Here is a 24,571-nt window from a genome sequence, read left to right as displayed (position 1 = left end):
ACATTACATTAATCTATATTTGTTTCAATTTATTCATAACTTTTAAACTAAGGCGTCGAATATGCGCTTGGGAATGGGTGTTGTATGGTTACATTCATCTTCCAAGTTGAATGAAAAAGAACATTTGCAGGGTCATGGTCCTTTGTGAGCCAGCACACTAGAAAAACAGAAAAATGCATTTAATATGAGAGCTGGGCAGCTAAAACTGCAGCTCATGCTAACTTAAAGCCTATGAGGATTTCCAGTACAGATTCAGTAATGCAAGAATTAATGTAAGCTTAATTAAATGTAACATAAACATTTTATTCATCATTATTAGTTTACGTTTACATTGGTGGCCACTTCTTCGTGATCATAGTTCGAGTACACGTTTAAGCAAAATCGCTATTTTTATTGTTTTCTGTGCAGCATCATCACACATTAATATAAACATCTCATTTTAATATAGGTTATGTAAGCTACGCTCTCTCAGGACCTTAAGGGTGAGGATAGTAGGACCGCCGGTAGTACGATATGCAGATTACAAATTATGGGGAGATGGATAGATCTTGGTGGAACTCTCTGGATGAGGAATCAGAGGGGTTTCAGACATGGGGCCCATGTGGGTAAATTAGCTATGACTGACTAGAAGTTGGTTGAAATCTTGAAGGACTTTGGGAGAGGTTTACAAACCGTTATCTGTGTGCCTCCTGAATATCTAAGGTGCTGTGCTTATTGCAGAATTATAGATGAAAAGTGCTGTCATCTAATATTCAAGATCCAGCCTTCCCAAGTTGCATAATTGTGACTGCAATGGCAATTTTCATGTACTGACTAGTGGCAGTCCTTGTTTTCATAGTGTTTATTTCATTCACTGAGAACACTTATCCATTTAGTCCTTTTTTTTTGTGTGATGCTTCAACCTCACAGAGTTCATGTATTGGGCTGTGCTATTGATCAATTTCTCGAAGAACGGCGCCTACTGCATGTGTAAGGAGGGAAGGAGAAATGCTAGAACGTATTCTAGAATTTGCAAACACTCTAACAATGAATGCAGCAGAGCTCATTCCTTTGACATTCCGTGGAAGTTCCACGTCCTGGTGATAACAGTATGATCCTGGGCGTTTCTCCGGTGATGCGATCATACTTCACAAAATGTTCTGCTTACCCTGGGTCGAGTGATTCTGAATGTCACTACAGGGATGTTTGTAATATGGTTCTTGAAAGAGGTACGTATTCTCCATCAAGGAATGTTGCCGATTTATTTACTCCTATTTGTCACAGTCATATGGTCCCCAGCATGAAGGAGGCTAATGCAGAACTGCAAAAGATAGGTGTGATGGGCAGCCTGTTGTCATAATGAGACAAAATATTGGTGCAAACGTCAGTGGGAGGGCCGTGGGGAAATCCAACGGAATCAGCAGGGTTGGAGCTTAATACCAAGAAACGTAAGCATAGTGTATTTGTGGATGGAGTTGGTAAAATGTATAAACAGAGGAGGGTGTATGCAGCATTTTCAGTGGGATGAAAAATGGGGGGTCTCTAAAAGAGGTGTGGCCTAAGAAGCAAATCTAAGAATCCTTTCCAAGAGGTCAATCCTATGTAAATTAAGGATGCGGTCTTAAACATGTAAACTAACATCCTGTGCTTTTCACAGCATGCATTCTTACCAGCATTTCAGTGCCTCTCAACGAGCTTTCTATTATTGCATCCAGATATATCACACAATATCAGACATGCACATAAAATAAGTCAAACCTATTTCTTTTCCGTATGCTTGTTAGCAGTATCAGACAAATCAGTGACAGCAATGATTTTATTTGTGACTAATTAGATTTGAAAATGTTTTGATTGTGAAAATATGAGACTGTGAATTAAACATTACTGAACTCTGAGGGTAGTGGTCTTCTGAACGGTGCAATCACTCCTGTTCTCACCATTACACAGTTTTCCTCTGTGGACTCGCTGTGAGACATGCACTTTATTTCCCACATCTTTCTGAATCCTCAATCTGCCTGTTTCGCACCTCATCTTTTTCCTCTTCTACACCCACTTTTCACCCTCTCCTACATGCACTTGCTCGCATGGCTGTCATTTCACCATCCCCTACACACACACAACCTACACATAAACTCACCTGTAAGCATTGTATTTGCATTTAATATTATGCTGTTAATAATTTGACAGCTGTTTACCTCCTCCACAAACCTTTGCCCATAATCAAAATTACAATTTGCATTTGTGACCATTGATCTGCAGAAAGACCAAGGACTGGATGCGCAAATATTCCTAACACCATTTTACCGCACTGCCAGAAACCTGCAGCGCCCTCCGAGCTATTATTTTGCTGCACCCAGTACCCTGCTTCCAGACATTTGTTAGATGACTTGAAAATGTTTGTTTCATTGAAAGTGTGAAAGGAAGCTGAGGCTAAACTCCGAGAAGTATACCAAGATATGTATGTCCTGTTTGCAAATTGATTTGAGTTAACAGTTACTGTTCAGAGGAAACACATGCTGTGTATAATTTAAACTTTTGTTTTTTTCATTTGGATTCTAAATAGGGGTGGGCGAAAAATTCCGCTCCACCGACACGTTTGCGCAGTTTTGCCCACTCTGAGCACTGCTTGGCACATGGAGTACCAGAAAAGCTCTGGCAACAGCTGTGTGGCAGAGTTTTTGTTGGCAAGCGCAAGCAAGAAAATTCAGCGCTAGACTGCCTCCTTGTGAGATTTCTCAATGCAGGCGGTCAAGGATGGCAACAAGGAAGGTGCTGCTTGTGTCGGGAAAGCTGCTGCTCTAGCAGAACATGTACTCAAGCAACAGAAAGGAGTAGCGTCCATTGGCATGCAGCGTGGTGTTATTCACACTGACTGTACATTGTGGGAAAAGCTCCCGGCGCTAAAAATCAGCCCAAGCAGCCTAACTACTGAATGTCGCTCCTTATGGAGCTCCCCAGAATCTCACAGATTGAAACTGCGAGTTCCGCTCACCATTAGTTCTGAAGATACTTGTGGAACAGAAGGGGTCATCAACATATTGAGAACCTATTTATATTTTGTGATTGATACATATATATGTGTATGTGTATATAGGGAAGTGGTGTATCCCTGAAGAGAGATTCAGTAGCATAGTTGTGATTTATAAAAACTCTGTTGAATGCTTATTTCCGTTTCTGTTTTGAGAAAAAAAATCTCAGATGCACCTGATAAATAAGTGAGAATTTTACATTACAAAACCTAAGATAGTTATAGTTCTAGAGAGGAAAAAGGTTATATGCTTTAAACCAGATTATAATTACTCTATAGGTATCATTCATATTTCAGTAGAATAATAAAGTGAGTTCAATATTCCAAAGAGCCTGAAGTTTTAAGAAATTCTAGAGGTATACCGAACATTAAAGCAAATATCAGGTGAGTATTCATAGAGACATGATATTAAAGATGAAAATTGTTTTTTAGATCATCCACCATGACCTAAGTAGATGACAACATCCAGCAGAGTGATAGAGCGGAACGTGGTAACAAATTTACCTACGTTTGGACGCTCTTTAGGCCGATGAATCTTTTGACTTAGTGGGAACTCTCTGTACTCTTAATCGATCAATCTCATCAAAATCAATAATCAATAACGAACATAAGCAACACCTTGAACAACATAACACTTAACAATTAATCCAGAATACATTTCGGCAAACCCTGACCTTTCAGTCAGGAATAACCACACCAGTTTATTGCAAAGTTAGTGAATTTATTTCCCTATATTAACAAAGCTAGCACAATGTAAATGTGTGTCAACACCAAATGATAAACATATATGAACATTAATAGCTGTCCATAACGTCGAAACAAGTGCAATCTATGAAGCATTTGAATCACAAGGCATTCGATAATAGCAATGCAAAGCACTAATACGATAATCTGTAATGAACTAATTGCATACATTTAGTCAGCATAACAAGATCTCAAATTGCATCGTGCAACATATGGAATCCTCGTCTAACCTCAAATTAGCATTGGCATGTGGGACTTCATGCAAAAACAATTTGGCAACATTAATTTAGAAAAACTCCTAACTAGGGCTCTTACCAAAAATCAGCAGTTGGTTACCTAAAAGAAACACAATGCAATTTTACAATTTCCTTTCATATTTACCAATTACGATCAGCATACAAGGAAGTCTTCGTCTCACAGGTACCGTTCTTCGGTCACCATGGGTACAATTTCGATCGGCATAGGACTGGGCAAAGGGGCAAGGGTGAACGGGGCAATTGCCTCACGGCGGCAAGGTAAAAATATTACTTCATGCAAAGGGATCAAATCAAAGTTACAGTCTCTAGGGCAAGAATCATTTAAAGTCTCTTTCTCTCGATTAGAGAAAGCATCAAAGTCTCTCAAAATGGCGTCGCAGCAAAGTGGGCCATAATAGCTACGAAGTCAAAATGGCAGGATGTCCGATGATAGAGAGAGAGAGAGCTTTCCTCTCGTGCACCTGGGTTTTATAGACAACAGTTCAGGTCCAGTAGGGTCTCCATTGGAGGGTTCATAGGTTAGCTTCAAATTGACCAATCAAACACGACAGTTCTCAAGCTTTTACTTAAGCATACATTATCCTTGGAGATGGGTACGCAAATTGCAACATTGTTTTCCAATTAGCTTACTCTCAGAGCCTCCATTGTCCGCACCTGCAAGTCGGCCTTGAATTTAAGAGAAAATATGCCAGGCTGGCACCAACTTTAAGATAAGCATGTGAACAGTTTCTGTGGAAAAGTACAGCTTCAAGCAAAAATACACGTTTATTAGCACAGTGGAAAAATACGAGCATCTAAACTGTGAGACCAGGCAACTAGGCCAAAGCCTTTGCTAAAGTAATGCTAAGCTAAAACATTTCAAACAAGCAAATCGTAGCACACGTTTATGATTATGTCGGATTAGTGCAATTCTAATTCACCACGTTATATAAAGCACGCGTATAAATGGTGGCAAACTACTCTGAGGGCACATTTTGTCCCCGTACAATCTTAATTAATTCGGTTAATGTCACACATGATTATTTCAGCACTACGTTTAAGCGTTACTAAATCAAAACCTTCATTTTCTGCTTCATCAATCCCTCCTCTGATGACTATTTGTCATCACACCAAACCACGCCCACAAATTTTATTCCATTAAAATTCTGTCAGCTGCCTTTTCCTTTTGGTTCCCCTAGTTTGCGCTTTGTATTCTTCTGCCATTCTTTTCATAATTTTCTCTTCTTTTCTTCTTTTAATTCTTTCCATAATCATTATTATTCCCCTTTTTATTCCCCAAATTCCAAATACACACATTATTACTATTAATATTCCTTCTATTATTTTCAATAATATTCCATTCCAAATTCCCCCAATCCAATGTCCCACTGAAGCTATTCCCTTTCCAACCTTCTCCCACACTCCTGGTTCTTTCAATTCCTTCAAATCTGCACTTTCTTTTGTTAGATTAGCAAGCATAGTTTTAATCTTCACACTATTATCAGGTATATAGGTGCAGCAGTGACGTGCACCAATCATTTTGCAAACGCCTCCATCCTTTGCTAAAAGAATGTCTAAAGCAAGCCTATTTTGAAGAGTCATAGCTCTTTCCGCTGCAAGCTCAGCATCTATCAGGATTATAGCACCTGAAAACTTTGTCAGCATGTTATCCACTATAGTAGACAACTTTCGTATCTTGATGGAATTCAACACAACTCCCAATGAAGGAATCATGGCTCCAAATATATCACCTACCACAGCAGGTGCGGTCTCTCTTTTCTGGATATGATGGGATCCAGATGTCTTTTGAATCATCGATACGTCATCCAGCTGATAAACCTTCGGAAACACTATACCCAAATAACATCTCCCCCACCATCCCTTTGGGAGACGATAATAGGCATTATGCCCACAAATGTAATATACACCTGGAATAACAGGGTCAAGTCCGTCCATCATGAATGTCCATTTGGCCTTAAAAATAAACGTATGTTTGCATTCACTCGCTCCTACAAAAATATTGTCATAATATGATTCACCTCGATATATACAAAACTTCCCTACGTGCCAAGCATCTAAAGCTATTTTCCCTTGTGTCTTTATAGCAGCAAAATCATAATTATCTACTGAAGTCCTCTTCTGCAGCTCCTTTTCTAATTTCGCCTTCATTTGAGCCCTTCTATCATCTGTGCGATCTAAAAAGCTTATTTCTACAGCAGAGACTGAACAAGTAAGGTTCTCCCTATGAGCATGAGCCGTCTCAAAAGGTTGCATTGGCTCGAAAAAGTCCCTCATAATTTTGTAATCCCAATATCTTGCAGTTTCGCTTAGCTGCGCTATTATAGGAACATAAGCAAAGGTAACATCATAATTCGAGTAAAAATACTGTATGTTAGTTTGACCATAAAACCTAGACATTACTATACTACACGTAATCCCATATGTAAGAGGCATGTGGTGATAAGTTACCCCTTCCTTGACTGATGTTGGTATCTGGGTACACACATAACAATCCTTCGCATCCATAGTCTCAACATACTCTGTTAGTAAACGATAGAAAACGTTATACGAAAGCTCTTTCTTATCGTGCAAGAGCCTCTCATCCATTGCTAGTCTTTTCAGTGGTGTTAGTTCAGTGACAGTAACAGGAGCAATAGTAGAAGCAGTAATAGTCTCATTCTCACCCTTCCCATGCATTCCAAACACAATTGCCATTATTATTATTACACATGTAATTACCAAGCCTATACACACATATTTACAAAATCTCTTTCTATTGTTTGGCGCCATGATCTGTATAGAATCAGAGAGCTAGAAGCACTTATAAATGAAACTACTTAGCAATTCAGTTACAAAGCTGAACGAGCACAATGTTCACACCGTCTTCTTCAAAAGGCCAGTCACTTATCGGTTAGCAGCATTTGTCTCAATCCGGTTTAGCAATGTCTCAGCTGGTTGTTTGTCTCACGTTAGATTGCAGCAAGCAATACCATTTACTCTTTCAATCGACAGAGTCTATGAAACTCTTCTTTCCAATTGGTATCTCTTCTTCTTCTTCGTTCTCGATGCTTAGAGATACAAACTCGTCAGTCCAATCATCATTGACTGCATATGCCCATTCAGGACCAGAATACCTCCTGTTTGGTATCCTTTTCCTTTTCAATTTTGCTTCTCTTTTCGATTCTGCTTCGCTGGTACTTTCCTCTTTTGTCAGGTCCTTTTCTTCACTTGACGATTGTTCCACGACAGTTACTTCCTTTCTTTTCTCTTTCACTTTTGGCCTTCCTCCTTCGTTCAAACTTTCTTTACCCTTTTCTTTTATTGGTGAGATACTTAGTCTCCTCTTTGCACCATGTCCATTTGATGGACCTGCGATCTTTTCTGTGGAAGCTTGAACCTTTTCGTTCTGTTCTGCCTAATCCCCTTCTTCCGGGGAATCGATCACGTTCTCTTTTTCTTTTTCTGTATCGTCTGCTTCTGGGAAAGCCCTCCTCTGATCAGGCTCTCCTGGCTCTTCACCTTTTTCGAGCCCTTCGTCACCGTTACTTTCTTCTGGCTCTGTATCACTTTCAGCTGCTTCAGGTTCTTTGTCACCTTCAGCTGCTTCAGGCTTTTTGCTACCCTCAGCTGCTTCAGGCTCTTTGTCACCTGCAGCTTCTTCGTCGCTGTCTGAACTTTCTCCTTGGTCTCCCCCAAGTGAGTTGGTGTCTTTGTTGTCGGAGAATATCTCCTTTTCTCCTTCTTCTGCCTGTTCGCTTTCAGTTCGCTTTTGTTCTGTCTCAGCACTCGGCACTGCTTTATCAGGCACTGGTACTTTCAGCGCTTCAACTTCCTCATCTGTGGGACACAACACCTTCTTTGTGTGACTGGCGTGAATCCAGTTGGGAACCCCCGCACACTTCACAGCGGTAGTTGTCGTCAGAATCACTTGGAAAGGGCCTTTCCAATGGGGTTCCAGACACGATTTTCTCACGTGCTTCTTTACCACGACCCAGTCACCTGCTTTCAGTGCGTGTCCTGGACCTTGGATCGGTGGCAAGGTGGTCGCTTCCACCTGGTGAGAGAAAGAGCGAACCACGTCAGCCAGACCTTTGCAGTAGTCTAACACCATATCATCTGTAATATTCAAAAGCATGTTTGCGGGAACTGCAGGAAGTCTCATAGCCCTGCCCATGAGTATTTCATGCGGAGACAATCCAGTTTTTCTATCAGGAGTGTTTCTCATTGACATTAGCACTAAGGGCAATGCGTCAGGCCATTTCAAATTTGTCGATGCACATATTTTTGCCATTCTCGATTTCAGCGTACCATTCATCTGCTCCACCAGTCCTGATGCTTCAGGGCGATAGCTACAGTGCAGCTTTTGCTCAATGTTCAGTGCTTCGCAAAGTAACTTCATTACCTCATTGTTGAAGTGACTTCCCCTATCTGATTCTAAAGAGATCGGGAATCCGAAACGTGGTATCAACTCCCTCAACAATAGCTTGGCAACTGTAAGGCTGTCGTTTCTACGTGTTGGGTATGCCTCAATCCAGTGACTAAAAATGCACACAATCACCAACACATATTTCAGACCCCCATGCACAGGCATCTCAATGAAGTCCATCTGCATTCGGCTAAAAGGACCGCTTGCCCTACCAATGTGACTCGCGCTCACAATTGTTCCCTTTCCTGGGTTCATCTGCTGGCAAGTGACACATCGATGGCAAACTGCTTCTGCAGCTTGGCGAAATCTGGGGTTAAACCAATCAGTTTTGAACAATCTTATCATGGCATCTCTCCCTAGGTGAGCTTGCCCATGATAGAACCGCGCAAGCTGTGATAAGAGACTATTTGGCAAAACAAATTTTCCCTCATGTGAAACCCATAACTCGTCTTGTCTCTTTATGCATTGTGATTTGACCCATGAATCTCTTTCATCCTCCCTGACATTATTCTGTAGTGCTTTCAGTTCCTCTATTGTATCTACAACCTTCAAGGCAAATGCTTCAGCTGGTTCGAGTTCTGGTTCACTTATTGTATTCCAATCATCCCTTAGCAATATACAGTTCAAAGCGCAAAATCTTGCGACTTGATCTGCATAGGCATTTCCCAGAGACACATAGTCCTGTCCTTTCGTGTGAGCACTGCACTTTACCACTGCAACTTCAGCTGGCACTTGAATGGCATGTAACAATTCCCTTATTCTTTCCCCGTTTTTCACTGGGGATCCTGAAGAGGTCAGGAAACCTCTCTGGGACCATAGTTGTCCAAAGTCATGCACAATCCCAAACCCGTATTGACTATCAGTGTAAATGGTGACTTTCATCAATGCAGACAGTTGACATGCTCTGGTAAGGGCGACGAGTTCTGCTACTTGTGCAGAATAGACTCCTTGAAGCCATCCCGCTTCCAAGACACCTGTCACAGTACATACAGCATATCCTGCTTTCAAAATTCCCATCCCATCTCTTAGACATGAACCATCAACAAAAAGAATTTGGTCATTTACATCAAGCTTAGTATCCTTGATGTCCGGTCGAGGTTTTGTGCAAAATTCAGTCACCTGAAGGCAGTCATGCTCGACGTCTTCAGCGTTCTCAATTTCAGCATTTTCTCCAGGAAGCAAGGTAGCCGGATTCAACGTAGTGCACCTTTTTTAGCTGCACATTCGGTGAGCCCAGAATTATCGTTTCATACCTTGTGAGTCTTGCTCCAGTCATGTGTTGTGTTCGGGAGCGGGTCAAAAGTATCTCAACTGAGTGAGGGACCATGACTGTTACTGGGTGTCCCATCACTATTCCTTCACTCTGAGTGAGGCTCATACCAACTGCTGCTACGGCGCGCAAACACCCTGGGAGTGCTGCTGCAACCGGATCCAAAGTAGCTGAAAAATACGCTACTGGTCTGTTTACGCCACCATGGGCTTGGGTCAAGACAGACAAAGAACATGCATCACGTTCATGGCAAAACAATGTGAAAGGCTTCGTGTAGTCAGGCATACCTAAAGCTGGAGCCCTGCACATACATTCTTTCAATTCAACAAAGGCATCCATCTCGTCTCCTTTCAGCTCAATTTCATCCAAAGCATCCTTTTGGGTCAATTTCAGTAGGGGCTTCGCTAGGGATGAAAAGTTGGGAATCCACTGGCGACAATATCCCACCATTCCCAAAAACTTCCTCACCTCCTTCCTTGTCTTTGGTGGACTCATTTGAAGTATGCTTGTGATTCTTTCCTTCATTATTCTCCGTGACCCTTTCTCTATTTGGTGACCCAAATATTTTACTTTCTTCTGACAGAACTGCAGTTTGGAAGGAGACACCTTGTGTCCATTCCCTCCCAAATGGTTCAACAGAGCAATGGTATCGGCTGTGCAGCCACTTTCTGTCTTTGATGCAACCAGTAAGTCATCAATGTACTGTACTAGGGTTGACTCGAATGGCAATTCTAATACTTCCAAATCTTTCTTTAGAATCTGATTGAATATTGACGGTGACTCAGAAAACCCTTGAGGAATTCGACACCAACTATACACTCTGTCTAGGAATTTGAAACAAAAGAGGAATTGGCTGTCCTCATGGAGGGGCACAGAAAAGAATGCTTGTGACAAATCGATGACTGAGAACCATTCAGCATCGCAAGGGACTTGAAACATTATCACAGCTGGATTCGGTACGACAGGGCAGCACTTTATTATGATATCATTTATTTTCCTCAAATCCTGCACGAGTCGGACCTTTCCACTTGGCTTTATTAGTCCCATTATTGGTGAATTGCATGGACTGCTTAGCACTTCCTTCAGTACCCCCTGGTTTACAAATTCATCAATGAGTTGGGCAACTTTCATGAGGGTGTCTTGTGGCATGTGGTATTGTGGGGTCTGGGGAAAGATCGCATTGGGTTTTACCATCACTTTTACTGGTTCTACTCCTTTCATCAATCCCACCTCTTTCCCTGTCATGTCCCACACTTCTTTTCCGACTGTTTCCCGTAATTCTGCTGGGATATCTTCTTCAGTTATCATCGGGAAGAGACAAATCAGAGGATACTCTTCGTCGACTGTTTCCATTTCATCCCCTTCTACACTGTCCTCTTCCTCCCCATCATTGCTCGTTTCTATTGTGATTCCTTCGTTTGAACACATTATTGAACAACCCAGTTTGCACAATAGGTCTCTCCCTAACAGTGCTATCGGACTTGAGTCACACACCACAAACTGATGTACCCCTTGGTAGTTACCGATGCTGACTGGAACCGGATCTGTTATCGGGTTCGTCAGATGTCTGTTTGCTACTCCCACCACTTGAACTGTCCTCCCTGAGAGTGGCAAATTTGGAACTTCACTGCTCTTAACTGTTGAACGTGTGGCTCCCGTGTCAACCAAAAATGAAACACGATGACCCATTACTCTTCCCTCTACGTACGGACCCCTTTGATCAACTTCCAAGGATGCCGCAAGCACACAATCTCCTTCTTCTCCTGAACTCTCACTCTCCCATACGTTGTTTATTCCACTCTCACTGTGTAAGGGGAACTGTTGTACGGTGCCATTTGTACTCATTACCTGACCCGTTACCTGTGGAGGAACCATCACTTGCTGCTGACTCATTGGTGCCAATGGTATTTGCATTTGCTGATTAGGTACCATAGGTAACTGCTGTTGCATCGGCTGCATTTGCGTCATCTGCATACGAGGCATCTGCATCTGCTGCGGCTGCATAGGTTGCAATCCCTGCAATTGATTTACAGTCTGAAAATTTGGGTTTGGACCTCTCATTTTTGGTCCCCTCATTGTCTGAAATGCATTGACATCATTGTTTTGCTGACCAACACCTACACCTGCACCTGCACCTGCACCTACACCTGCACCTTCGTGCACCACCATCGGGCACTCGCGTTTCCAATGACCGACGATCCCGCACACGTGACACGGCATCACCTTCTTCATTGCCTGTACACCCGTCACAACAGTGTTCAAATCCGGACCATTATTCACAAAACCTCCTCGACCTCTGCCTCTGGCCTGTGGCTGGAACGCCATGTTTCCCTGCAATTGCAACTGCTGTTGCGGTACCTGCTGTTGGAACCCTTGCATCCCTTGCAAGCCTTGCAGACCCTGCAAACCTGTTTGAGCTGCCTTAAGCTGCATCATCATCACCTTCTCTTTCAGCTTCTTCTGTTTTACCTCAATTTCGTCGCTACAGTATTTCGCATAAGTCAAGACCTCATCGATCGGTTTAGACTGCCAACAAATCAAATGCGACTTTATCATCTGGCTTATCTCTGGCCTCAGCCCTTCCACAAATCTGAACACAAAATGAAGCATGTCTTTCGCCTCAATTGTTTCCGTGCCACTGTAATTCTTGAACGCCTTCAACAACCTCTCATAGTAACTATGAATTGATTCTTTAGTCTCTTGGGCAGTTCGATCAATCTTCTGCCAATCCACGTTCTTCGCGGGTACCTTCGTTTTCAAATGCTCAATCACCTTATAGTACAAACTCATCACCATAGGTGATGGTGCACCCGTTTCCCTGTGTCTCTCCGGTTCACTTGTTGGCCAACCTACAGCTCTTTTGCAATCCTCCCACAAATCTGCCGGAACCACAATCTCAAAGAGAGTATTCAGGTCTTCCCAGAGGCACTTTGCAAGCTTCACAAACCTATCAGTCTGCTGATACCATTCAATCGGCTTCTCTCTTAGTTTGGGAAAATCGTCCGTAAAGGACTGAATGTCGCTTCTGTGCCATGGTACATGTACTAGTTTTCCTCCTGCTGTTTCCCTCATTGGTAACATTGTTACTGTATCACCACTCTGAGGTCTTTTCTCATTGTGCTCCGTAGCACTGTCCCTCCTCTTGTCCTTTCTCTTTACCCATCTGCTTTCCCATTTGTCTAGGCATCTCCATACTTGTGCACTCTGCAGCAATTCTCTAAGGTGGGTCTTCATGCCTGCTGACCTCATGTGTTCAAAATCTGTTGTCCCAAAATCTAACCTGTAGCTCCTGCTCAAGTGTTTCGTCTTGTCTATGTCAACCCCGTTTCGGTCAGCTGCTTCCTGCAAGCTCTTATGTATCTTGTTCACTTCCTTCGTAATCCTGGGACATAGATACCTCAGCTCTTCTTCCGTGTAGGACTCTAACCTGTTCACACCCATAGTCCCTTCCACCAATTCTTGTGCTTCCATGTTCAACCTGACCCTATTCATGTAGTCTTCTCCTTTCCCGCTAGCTGAATTTTGTGTGGAATTCAGGCTGTTGAACCACTGTGTCAGCTGTTGCGCATACACTCCCATCAGGGTAGCGTTTACATCGACTGCCATCGATGGCTGTGGCAGCTTTTCAGTGTTCGATGTGAGAGGTATTATCAGTGGGGGGCTCGACCTCACCAGTGTTGACTGCGCACATACGGGACTAAACTCCATCAAGGATCCAGACCCAGTTGGCTGAGCCGGTATCGGAGTTATCCCTGGAGTGTTTTCCATGCACCTTCTGTCTGTCCCATTCTGCAGCATTGATCCCTGACTGTTCAGACCCAAATTAGGCTGACTATTCAGAGGTACCACTGGACCTACAGTAATGGGTAACGATATCGCATCTGGGTTCTGTCCATTCCCCATGTTCTGAGGCATGTTCATCCCCACACCATGGGACATCATTGCCGGCATGCCCATCTGGCTTCCCGCCATTTGAACATGTGCGTTTCCTCCCTGCATCTGCTTTTGAGGCATCATAAACTGAGTTGAGTCAGCTTGTGCCATTGTTGGGTTGTAACCATTCTGTACTCCCCTTACTGTTGGATCTAGAATCATTCCTGCACTGTTATCACCGTTGTAGTACCCTGGCATCTGCGGCTGATAATTTTCTGCCGGTTTCAACACGGGCACATCTGGATATATTCTCCTAACCTGCGGTATCTGCGGGGTAAGCAGCAGACTCGGGTCCTTAGATCCCGATGACGTTCCTGGACTCTGTGTTTCGTTGCTCTGTACCGGTGCTGGAGGGGCAGAACTGGTACTTGGACCTTGTCCATTCTCTGCATAAGGCGGTGGACGGTCGTTCAGCAATTGCATTATCAACTCCTCATCCTCTAACTCCTCTTCTCTTCTCAACTTTTCCTCGTCCTCTCTATCCTTGGAACACTTCTTGTCCGTCTTACGGGTAGCTTTCTTACCTGTCTCCTCTCCTTCCTTAGTAATTGCGGGGAACAATTTGATCCCCTGCAATACATCTGACCTCCATACCTTCTGTGCATTATCCCACCTAGCATCCGCTAGTGTCTTTTCTACCTTCCTCATTCTGGTCTCGAACTTCTTTTGCTGTTGCTGTCTGGCCATTAGTTCCCAAATTGCTAGAGCCTCAAACTGTGCTGGCCTTGGAGGCACCTTCATGTCGTACATCGTGAATCTCAAATTCTCTAAAATCCTTATATTGAATGTCCCGTGTATCGGGAACGCTACGCTCCCATGTTTCTCTGTCAACTTGTGCCATTGCTTTAGCCAAAGACACGGAGCTACCCCTTTTTCCTCCATTACAATGTAAGCTGGTGTACCCTCGGGCGGCGTCTCTTCTCCTACGCTCGCTTTAATGTAAGACTCCCCCTTCATCGCGCTCCTGAATGCTTTAAAGAATTTCATTTTCTCGTCTTTTATTTAACCAAGTTTATAACCAATATTTGACTTCAATTCCACAAAACTTTAACCAATAGGTAACTTTAATTCCACAAAATTTGTAATCAATAGGTGACTTTAATTCCCGGAATACTCTTCACCTGCCTTTCCCCTTCCAATCGAGTCCCACGGACTGCGTCCAATCCGTGCGCGACCCTTCTCTTCAACCAACCTATCCCAGCGCGGCTCTCAGTGACGTCACACTCACAGACACTGCGGCTGACAAAGCCTCGCGGCTAGTCCTCCTTCACTCACCTCTTTTCGTAACAACTTCTGCATATATTGCGAGCTACCAAAAAAATAAAACAGATCTGTCGGTTTACTACAGGAAGGGTAACACAATCGCTTCAGGACCTTAGGGACTTTTCACCAACCGTGACCACTATTCGATCTCTTTCACCAGCCTCAGCCGCTATTCGGTCTTTCTCAGTCCCCACATTCGCAAGCAAATCTGACCCGCAGACCTGCTCTCAACTTGTCAATGATCTGTTCTAGTGCACTTAGAATCTTGTCAAAGCCCGAAGTCGAAGTTTCTTTCACTCCTTAACACACGTACCGACTCGTTGACCACTCCCGATCAACCTACTAAACCGCCCAGACTACAACATGGATCAACATACTCCGGAGTCTCTTGACCTCGCAGGGCCCGTCTCAACAACAACAACAACCACGTGGACCTTTTTATGCACAAAGCGCCAGACGCACATGAAGTTCGACGACTTCCCTACTCTCGTACTCGGAGCCGCACCTCCGCTATTTCTATGAAGTTCGACGACTTCTCTACTTCTACACTCGGAGTCGCACCTCCGCTATCCTTAAAAGAAAACCCTCGCAACCTTTTCACACACCCTGCGGCAATAAGCTGTGCAAGCGCAAAACCCTAACTTCACTCATACCATCACTAGTACCGCCAGCGCTGATTCCACACCTCCGTTCTCTCCATTTGCAAGCTCCGAGATCCCGGGAAAGTCGCGGTGGACCTAGCCCATCATCATTCTGTCAATCGTTTTATCCAAGAAAAATCTAATTCAACCTTTCGAATGGGGTCACAAAATGCGTAACCGTTAATTCGACACCATGTACTTTAATAGTACAGGGTCCCAAAAGACGTAACCGTCCTCTGCTACCATCTACTGATAGAGCGGAACGTGGTAACAAATTTACCTACGTTTGGACGCTCTTTAGGCCGATGAATCTTTTGACTTAGTGGGAACTCTCTGTACTCTTAATCGATCAATCTCATCAAAATCAATAATCAATAACGAACATAAGCAACACCTTGAACAACATAACACTTAACAATTAATCCAGAATACATTTCGGCGAACCCTGACCTTTCAGTCAGGAATAACCACACCAGTTTATTGCAAAGTTAGTGAATTTATTTCCCTATATTAACAAAGCTAGCACAATGTAAATGTGTGTCAACACCAAATGATAAACATATATGAACATTAATAGCTGTCCATAACGTCGAAACAAGTGCAATCTATGAAGCATTTGAATCACAAGGCATTCGATAATAGCAATGCAAAGCACTAATACGATAATCTGTAATGAACTAATTGCATACATTTAGTCAGCATAACAAGATCTCAAATTGCATCGTGCAACATATGGAATCCTCGTCTAACCTCAAATTAGCATTGGCATGTGGGACTTCATGCAAAAACAATTTGGCAACATTAATTTAGAAAAACTCCTAACTAGGGCTCTTACCAAAAATCAGCAGTTGGTTACCTAAAAGAAACACAATGCAATTTGACAATTTCCTTTCATATTTACCAATTACGATCAGCATACAAGGAAGTCTTCGTCTCACAGGTACCGTTCTTCGGTCACCATGGGTACAATTTCGATCGGCATAGGACTGGGCAAAGGGGCAAGGGTGAACGGGGCAATTGCCTCACGGCGGCAAGGTAAAAATATTACTTCATGCAAAGGGATCAAATCAAAGTTACAGTCTCTAGGGCAAGAATCATTTAAAGTCTCTTTCTCTCGATTAGAGAAAGCATCAAAGTCTCTCAAAATGGCGTCGCAGCAAAGTGGGCCATAATAGCTACGAAGTCAAAATGGCAGGATGTCCGATGATAGAGAGAGAGAGAGCTTTCCTCTCGTGCACCTGGGTTTTATAGACAACAGTTCAGGTCCAGTAGGGTCTCCATTGGAGGGTTCATAGGTTAGCTTCAAATTGACCAATCAAACACGACAGTTCTCAAGCTTTTACTTAAGCATACATTATCCTTGGAGATGGTTACGCAAATTGCAACATTGTTTTCCAATTAGCTTACTCTCAGAGCCTCCATTGTCCGCACCTGCAAGTCGGCCTTGAATTTAAGAGAAAATATGCCAGGCTGGCACCAACTTTAAGATAAGCATGTGAACAGTTTCTGTGGAAAAGTACAGCTTCAAGCAAAAATACACGTTTATTAGCACAGTGGAAAAATACGAGCATCTAAACTGTGAGACCAGGCAACTAGGCCAAAGCCTTTGCTAAAGTAATGCTAAGCTAAAACATTTCAAACAAGCAAATCGTAGCACACGTTTATGATTATGTCGGATTAGTGCAATTCTAATTCACCACGTTATATAAAGCACGCGTATAAATGGTGGCAAACTACTCTGAGGGCACATTTTGTCCCCGTACAATCTTAATTAATTCGGTTAATGTCACACATGATTATTTCAGCACTACGTTTAAGCGTTACTAAATCAAAACCTTCATTTTCTGCTTCATCAAGAGTGATGAGTCAAAAGTGGTGATATCATGTGTTTCTTTTTTCTCTCTGGTCTCATCCTTCTTTCACCAGTACTATGGCTAAACCTTCAAATTCCTACTGTGAATGGCTGGATATGAATTTGGTGAAGTGGGGAACTATTTATGCAAGGTCCCAGGAGAAGGAGACAGACATTGAGCTTCTCCAAATTGATGATTTCGGGATGAATAACCGAAGGCTGATTTTGGCGTTTCTAGAGTTTCGGAGACGAGCCTTTTTTTCAAACTTGTTCTAGCTGTAATTTGATTCAAGTTGTGATAAATAATGTACAAGCAAGATGTTGCATACTTCACCCACCAATCTAGATGATAGTCTAAGGATGCTGAGCGAAGTGGCGGTTGGAGATGGACTGGTAAAATCCTGGGCCTAATATACACCTGACTGGCCTAAGAAAATTCCGTCCATGAGACGTTCCTGCTCGAAATTCCTATTCTAGTCACAGCCCAAGTACCACACTGTGTGTTTCAAAAAGTATGCATATTAAAGGTCTTACTGTAAAATGTCCTGGAGTGTCTCACCATAGTTGTTTTTCATCATTAGAAAATCATTTTCTGCAATTGAGTTTTTTTATATATATTGCAGATGTGTGTTTTATGTTACAGTATCTTTTCTGCATAGATTAAGTGCCTTCTCAATCAATGTTATGTTATGCTATGGTACTAGTATCCACGGGTAAGAGAGTTCGAACAGAGGGTGTTTAACTATGACTCTGTACCAAATAGTGGAAAGGGCAAAAAAGGTAATTTAGGGCATTAATGGAATAGGCAGGGGCAAATGAGGCTACTCACTCCAGCATGGCCACTATGCAGAGGAGCATCAGCGATATCAAGCATTCTATATTTTTCCATGTCTGCTAATGTACAGAAGCCCAAGGCTCTCATTTCCAAGATGGACAGCATTGAAAAGGACGTCTGTGGTACTTTTTGTATTTCTATAGCTACCTACATGCAAAGGCTGACCAGGCTGGGCACTTCAAGGTGCCACCAGTGATTGGTCTATGAAGTATCCATTTTGTAATGCATTTCCTTTTTCTATATATATATATCTGGACCTCACACCCTCTTCATTGTGGTGTTGGATATTAATGCATGTTCTCTGACGTGTACTGCTGTAAGACTGCTGAAGAAGCACCACTCATCTCTGGTGTAGGTTCGAGTGGTAGGCTGTAGGCTTGGCATCTGCTTCTAGACTGTGCATCAGCAAAACATGACCTGATATGGTGGAAATAGAGTGCTATTTGCTTCCATCCTCTAATTGCTCACTAACAGGCATGTTCACACAGGTTCTGTGGCTTCACCACAACATACAACTATTCCTCCACCTCTTAATCAAGTCACTAAAGAGTAACTGAAGGCAGAAGGAAAAATTGCAAAACTGTCTTCTCAGAAGCTACATTGCTCCTCTCCTCAATTGCAAAGCAGAGAGGAGATATAATAAATGGCCCTCTACATGTCAGACACTAAATGGCCTGGTGTTCTCCCTCCAATAGAACTCACTGCTACCAGGGACACAAGTTACTTTTGGTGGGCAGGAATACTTCTCGTTATGTTTCATGACATAACTTGGACTGGGGAATGGCAGACAATGTACAATTGATAGGCTTTCTTTTTTCCTTTGGGTAAACAACTTTGCTATGGAAAAACCTGTTCTCAACAGCCCTACAAAGTTTGGGTGTGTTCAGTTCCCTTTCCACTCTGGAATGGACGCTATTTATCAAGCCAATGTTGAGAGAAATGATTTAACAATGAAGTAGGAATCAGGATATGTTTCCTAATATGTACATCATATAACAATGTGTACAGTGCCCACTTAATTTTAAAATCAGATCGTGGCTAGCAATTGCATCCATGCCTTCCCTCTGACTGCTTGTGTGTCACTGAATTAAATTATTGCTTTTCAGAATTTGTCGGCACTGGGTATGTGTCTATATTTAGTCTGAAGAAAAAAAGGAACACGTGGGAAGCAGTCAAAAACTATGTTGGATTCAATTCCTGGCCTTTCAGATTAAAGCCTGGAAAAAAGTTTGCAGAGACGTTATGAAGCTGCAATGTAGAGGTCTGTTTTGACAAGACTAGAAATGTCTTAGCAGAAATGTACACAGTTCTCTCCCTGATTGTCGGAAAAAGAAGCTCATTATCAAGATGGACCTTGATGGGAGACTGCAGTGTTTCAGTTACCCCAATACCTCCCGTTACCACTCCCATCTGCGATTAGTCGCAAATAATTATGAGGGCCCAAGACAATAACCTAATGGCCCGGGAGAATTTTCAAGATATGCTTTTACAAACAGCAAATATTGCCCAATTTCCCAAAGAGGCGGGGTGAAAATCCCATTAGTAGTACTGGAAGTGAGAAAAACACGGCTAGCAATAGGTTGTTATATGATTGAGGAACTGTAGTAAAGGCGAGTTATGGAGAATGAGTGCAAGGTTTGGAACATTCTTAAATATGATGCACCCAATTCAAACTCAGTAGTAAAGAACCAACGTTCAGGGTACTGAGTGCACCAGCCAGCCATGGTCTGGGGCGTAGCTTTGCCGGAGGGAAGAGGTTTCAAACGTGATTCTCCCCAAATAAGGACATTCTTAGCTTGGTAGTTGTGTCTGGGGTTCTGAGTCAGATTTGCTATGTCTTTATTTTTTTTCATCCTCATTTCACTAAGGGAAGGTTTTAACTTATTCAGACTCCAGTGACCGAGTGCAGATTTGCAGCTTATTCTAATTCACAGATATTGAAGTAGTGTGCAATCTCAGGTTTCCCTGGCATGCTACTTACAATGCAATATGTCATTTTGGTCATGTGACTTTTTAGATTTTACTATTTCTAAACTGCAGATTGCACAAACAGTGCACAGTAGTTCTGTGTTCCTCTTCACACACAGGAAAAGGATTTAATCCAGCACTTTGCTGGAGCATATCTTCTACAATTTCCAAGGGGGGAACGGGTCAGAGATGAATTTGAGAATGCACACTCACTCACAAGTGTATTGGTATTCACAAACTCCGTCCATACAGGCAGATCCTGGTACAGTCTCACACCCCACACTCCTTGCAAAAGGTTTATCACTGTATAACTGTATGAAGCTGTTACAAACAATTATGCAGTTATAAACATTAGATATTCTGTGGTGGCTGTGGTTATAAATGTGCCTTTGTGACGTGGGAGCACAATGTCAATATAGTATGGGATGGAGTGGCGAATGTAAATATCAATGGCTCACTTTTCTGGGTTTTTTGGAGGAACACTGTGAAATGGGACGGCCGTGCAAACGAATATAACCCTCAGGGAATTGTTATGCTTAATATTGCAGAGCTAAACTGTGAGCTAAAATTATTCCTAGAAAATATTGTAATCTTAGTCTACTATTGCACGAAGCAAGCACAGCAAGCCTGACCATCTCCAGCAAAGTCTGCATTATCCCATCAACAAAATCTGAAAAAGTTTCGGGGCTAAACAATTAATTTCACAACACAATTTCCAAACATCATTTGAGACAAAAAACATTTGTTTGATTACAAAATTAACAGAAACTGACAACTACAGGTTTCTGACTACTCATGGGTGCTGTACTTCTTAGCCAACTTTTCCCTCCACCCTACCACCCACTGCCTTTTTAGTTGGGAAACCCCCAGAATCTCACTAACTAAGCTACACGCCTGGGCACGGTCGATCCGTTTCAAAAGCAATATGAGGCAAATGTGTTTTAGCTTGTCACATAAAAATTGTGGAAGCCTCTCCTGGAAATGAATTTCTGGTCGCACATTGATCACCCTTACTGCTGTGCCATTTATTTTGCTTCACAGCAGTATTACCACGAGCCAGAACAGAAGATCTGTTGAACACATTGGGGCATTTGTCAGACATGCGACTTACAGATGTCACACGGGATAAGTTCCCATTTATTAAAAAGTATTGGAACACGTCGTAGCCCATCTCTGGAAAACTACCATGAAGTACACCGCTCATGGTTCTTTTTTAATGTTATATCCCACAAGGGATGGCAGATGGAGTTCTCTATGACCGCTTTGCATTCAGGTGTCTGTGCACAGTGACTGATGGTGCATCCTTCGAGTGCAGCCATTCTCTTGCATGGATTTTCGGTTTGCGAGACAAAAATAGGTGGAAAATATAACAAAGGAGCAACAGCTGAGAAATGATACCTATTAATGATTTCAGTTTCTTCACAGCCGATGTAGCTATTGATATCAGGAATTCAGCCGAAGCACAGCACAAAACCTAAAAAGACATGAAACACATAGGTCGACACATTATTTTAACCTTGTACCCCATCCCTCTTTCACTTGTGGATTGTGGAAATACAATGTTAATTAAAGACACTGATGGATGTTGATGTGTAACAGTTCATATGATTATGCGACACAGTAGATGAACTAAAATAAAATGGTGATGGCATAGCTGGTTATTTATGCAGAAAGGTATTCTTAATTGGAGAAAGGGTCTGACATTGAGGACGGTTGTTTGATTTGTAGTCATGTTCATGACATTGATGGAGAGCAAAGAATGCTGTTTACACCATGCAAAATGTGGTGCAAATGTTTAGACTTCTGCTGCACATAGAGGATGGATCTTTTTCTCGAATTGAGGCTGAACATCAACAATTCAATAACTTATCAATGCCAAGGAAGCATATTTTACCCCACAGTAATGACAGAGTAGCTGATTTACAAACTTGAAGGTTTCATTAGCAAATTAGAAAAGTTGCAAACTCAAATCAAGCAATTTTAGTCAGAAATCGATAAACAACCGAATACAGCATAAACTGATATTATCCGGACAGGTCAATAGCAAATGAAAAGACAGGATAGGCACATTTTAAAGGATTCAGTTGCCCTGAATGGAAATTCCCTAATGCTAAACTAAAGTTTGGGTCAAGTCAGAAAGATTCATCAGCAGCAGGTGTTAGCAAATATAACTGCTAAGGAAGAAATAAATAAATGTTCCAATCAGGAAAAGATGAAATGTACTTGGTTGAGAGATTTACTCTAATGAGTAGAAACAAAAGAAGCATTGGGTCTGAAGAGTGGGAAAAGGACGACTCCTTTCAAAGGTGGACAAAAGCAAGCCTAACTAACTAAAGTCAGTGACACAGAATGAAAACATGAAATTCAGCTAAGAGATACCATTCACGGTTCCCACAGAGAAGGAACAAATCAAAACTAAACATTTTTGAAGCACTTGGTATTGTCCCTCTTCTAATGCTTCATACAATAGTAGACAACAGATATGATATCGCCTAAGGGCAGATTTCTTCTAAACCGGCTACTCTCACAGAGAGGTCCTGAGATTTACTGTCCAGCTCATTAAAACGATAATTAGATGACCTTCACACAGAACTTAACAATACAGTTTAACAAGTACAAAGTTGGTACTTGGCTTCTGAGATGAGAAAAACATTATGCCCAGCAAGCCCAAACACATCATTTAATTTAATATGAAGCCTTTCAAATAGAGGCCTATAGTGATTATGGCTAACATGAACATAGTCTAATTATGACGGACTGTTAACATAAAATCACACAAATCATGGTCACTTTAACTTTAAAATCATACACAAATATATGTAACCCACAATTATGTATGTTATGCATTAGCATGTCATTAAACATACATCTAAAATAGTGACACTCACCAACATGCTGGAACGTTCACCTTGTATGTCAGTGCATGATAGGACTTTCCATATTGCACTGTGTTGTTTGCCATTTTATTTGCATTACATTTTGATTGATCTATGTACGATCACTGTAGATATCAGTCCTGATATTGGACACTGTAGGGCCTATTCACAGAGGTGAACTCATACATGAGTATAAGTACACTTTTGAGGAACTTCATAACTTTACAGCATTTATGAGTGTGAAGTTGCTTAAAAGTGTTGACTTGTATATTCCAACCCATTGAAATATGGGATGGGGTCAGTAAAAACATCAAATTTGAATATAAAGTTACTACAAATAGTGTCCTTATTACTGTATTCGATGTTCTGCACAGGTGACAGTGACCTCTGCAATCCAGGTGGAGATCTCCCTAGGGTAAACTGCAGGAAAATTAATAAATTTTTATTTAAGTTAAAAAATAAGTACGCATTTGTATATGTGCAATTTTAAATGTCTGCGCTGTTATTTATACCATATATTTATTTTATTTGTAGATATTTGTAAATGCCACTGCACTATTAGCTACATTTTAATTTAGTTGTTTAATACATTTAAGTATATTAAGTTAAATAGTGTTTATTAATGTAAAAAAATTAAACCCACCTGAAGTGAAAAAAAATATTTGTATTTAATATGTAGTAAAAAATACTAAAATGTATGTGTAATAAAAAAAAAAGTAAAGGTCCATTTAATTTTCAAAGTGATAAAGGTTATAAAAGTTTGGTTATGATAAAAGTATTAGAATAATCACACTCTTACATTTTCTTACAAAGAGAAATGGATGAACTGTCTCTCTGTGTGTGTCACGGAGAGAGAAAGGGCAAGAGAGAAGAACAATTGAATAAGGAAAGGAAGAAAATGGAAAACAGATGGAGCGAGAGGTAAAAGATGGAAGAAGAAGGGGAGAGATCTAGAGAAAGGTAGACAGAGATATACAGAAGCAAGTGAAATTTAAAAAAGAGAGAAGAGCAAAAACGAAGGTATGTTAGGGAAAAAGAGATTGAGCAATTGAGAGAGAAGGCTAAAAGTGGAATAAGTACAATAAAAAAGAGACTGCAATAAAGTGAGAAAGAGAAAAGTTAAGTGAGAAAGCTGCTTAGGTACATCTGTGTCTTGAGTGGTGATTTGTGAAACAATGTGAATATAAAGATCAGGGCTGAAGAGGAGGAAGGAAGAAAATGTTGCACTGGGTTTTGTTAAAGGGAAAACTCAGGCGCACTCTGAATAACGTTCGAGAAACTGTAATAGAAGTATATATATATATATATATATATAGATATATTTTTGTAGAGTACACTGATTGCAAGGGTTGATCTGCAATGTTTTTTTCCCCCAGTGGTCCATGGCCTCTCTATGTTGAAGAGAAGCACTTCCTCTAATACACAATATCAGTCTCCATGGGCCCCATTACAGAATAGGTGCACTGACCCGCTCTGAACCGGGCACACCTTCAAGAAGGTGTGCATGGTGCACCCTGGGT

This window comes from Pleurodeles waltl, chromosome 4_1, assembly GCF_031143425.1.
Source record: "Pleurodeles waltl isolate 20211129_DDA chromosome 4_1, aPleWal1.hap1.20221129, whole genome shotgun sequence".
NCBI lineage: Eukaryota > Metazoa > Chordata > Amphibia > Caudata > Salamandridae > Pleurodeles > Pleurodeles waltl.
This window is presented reverse-complemented; position numbering follows the sequence as displayed.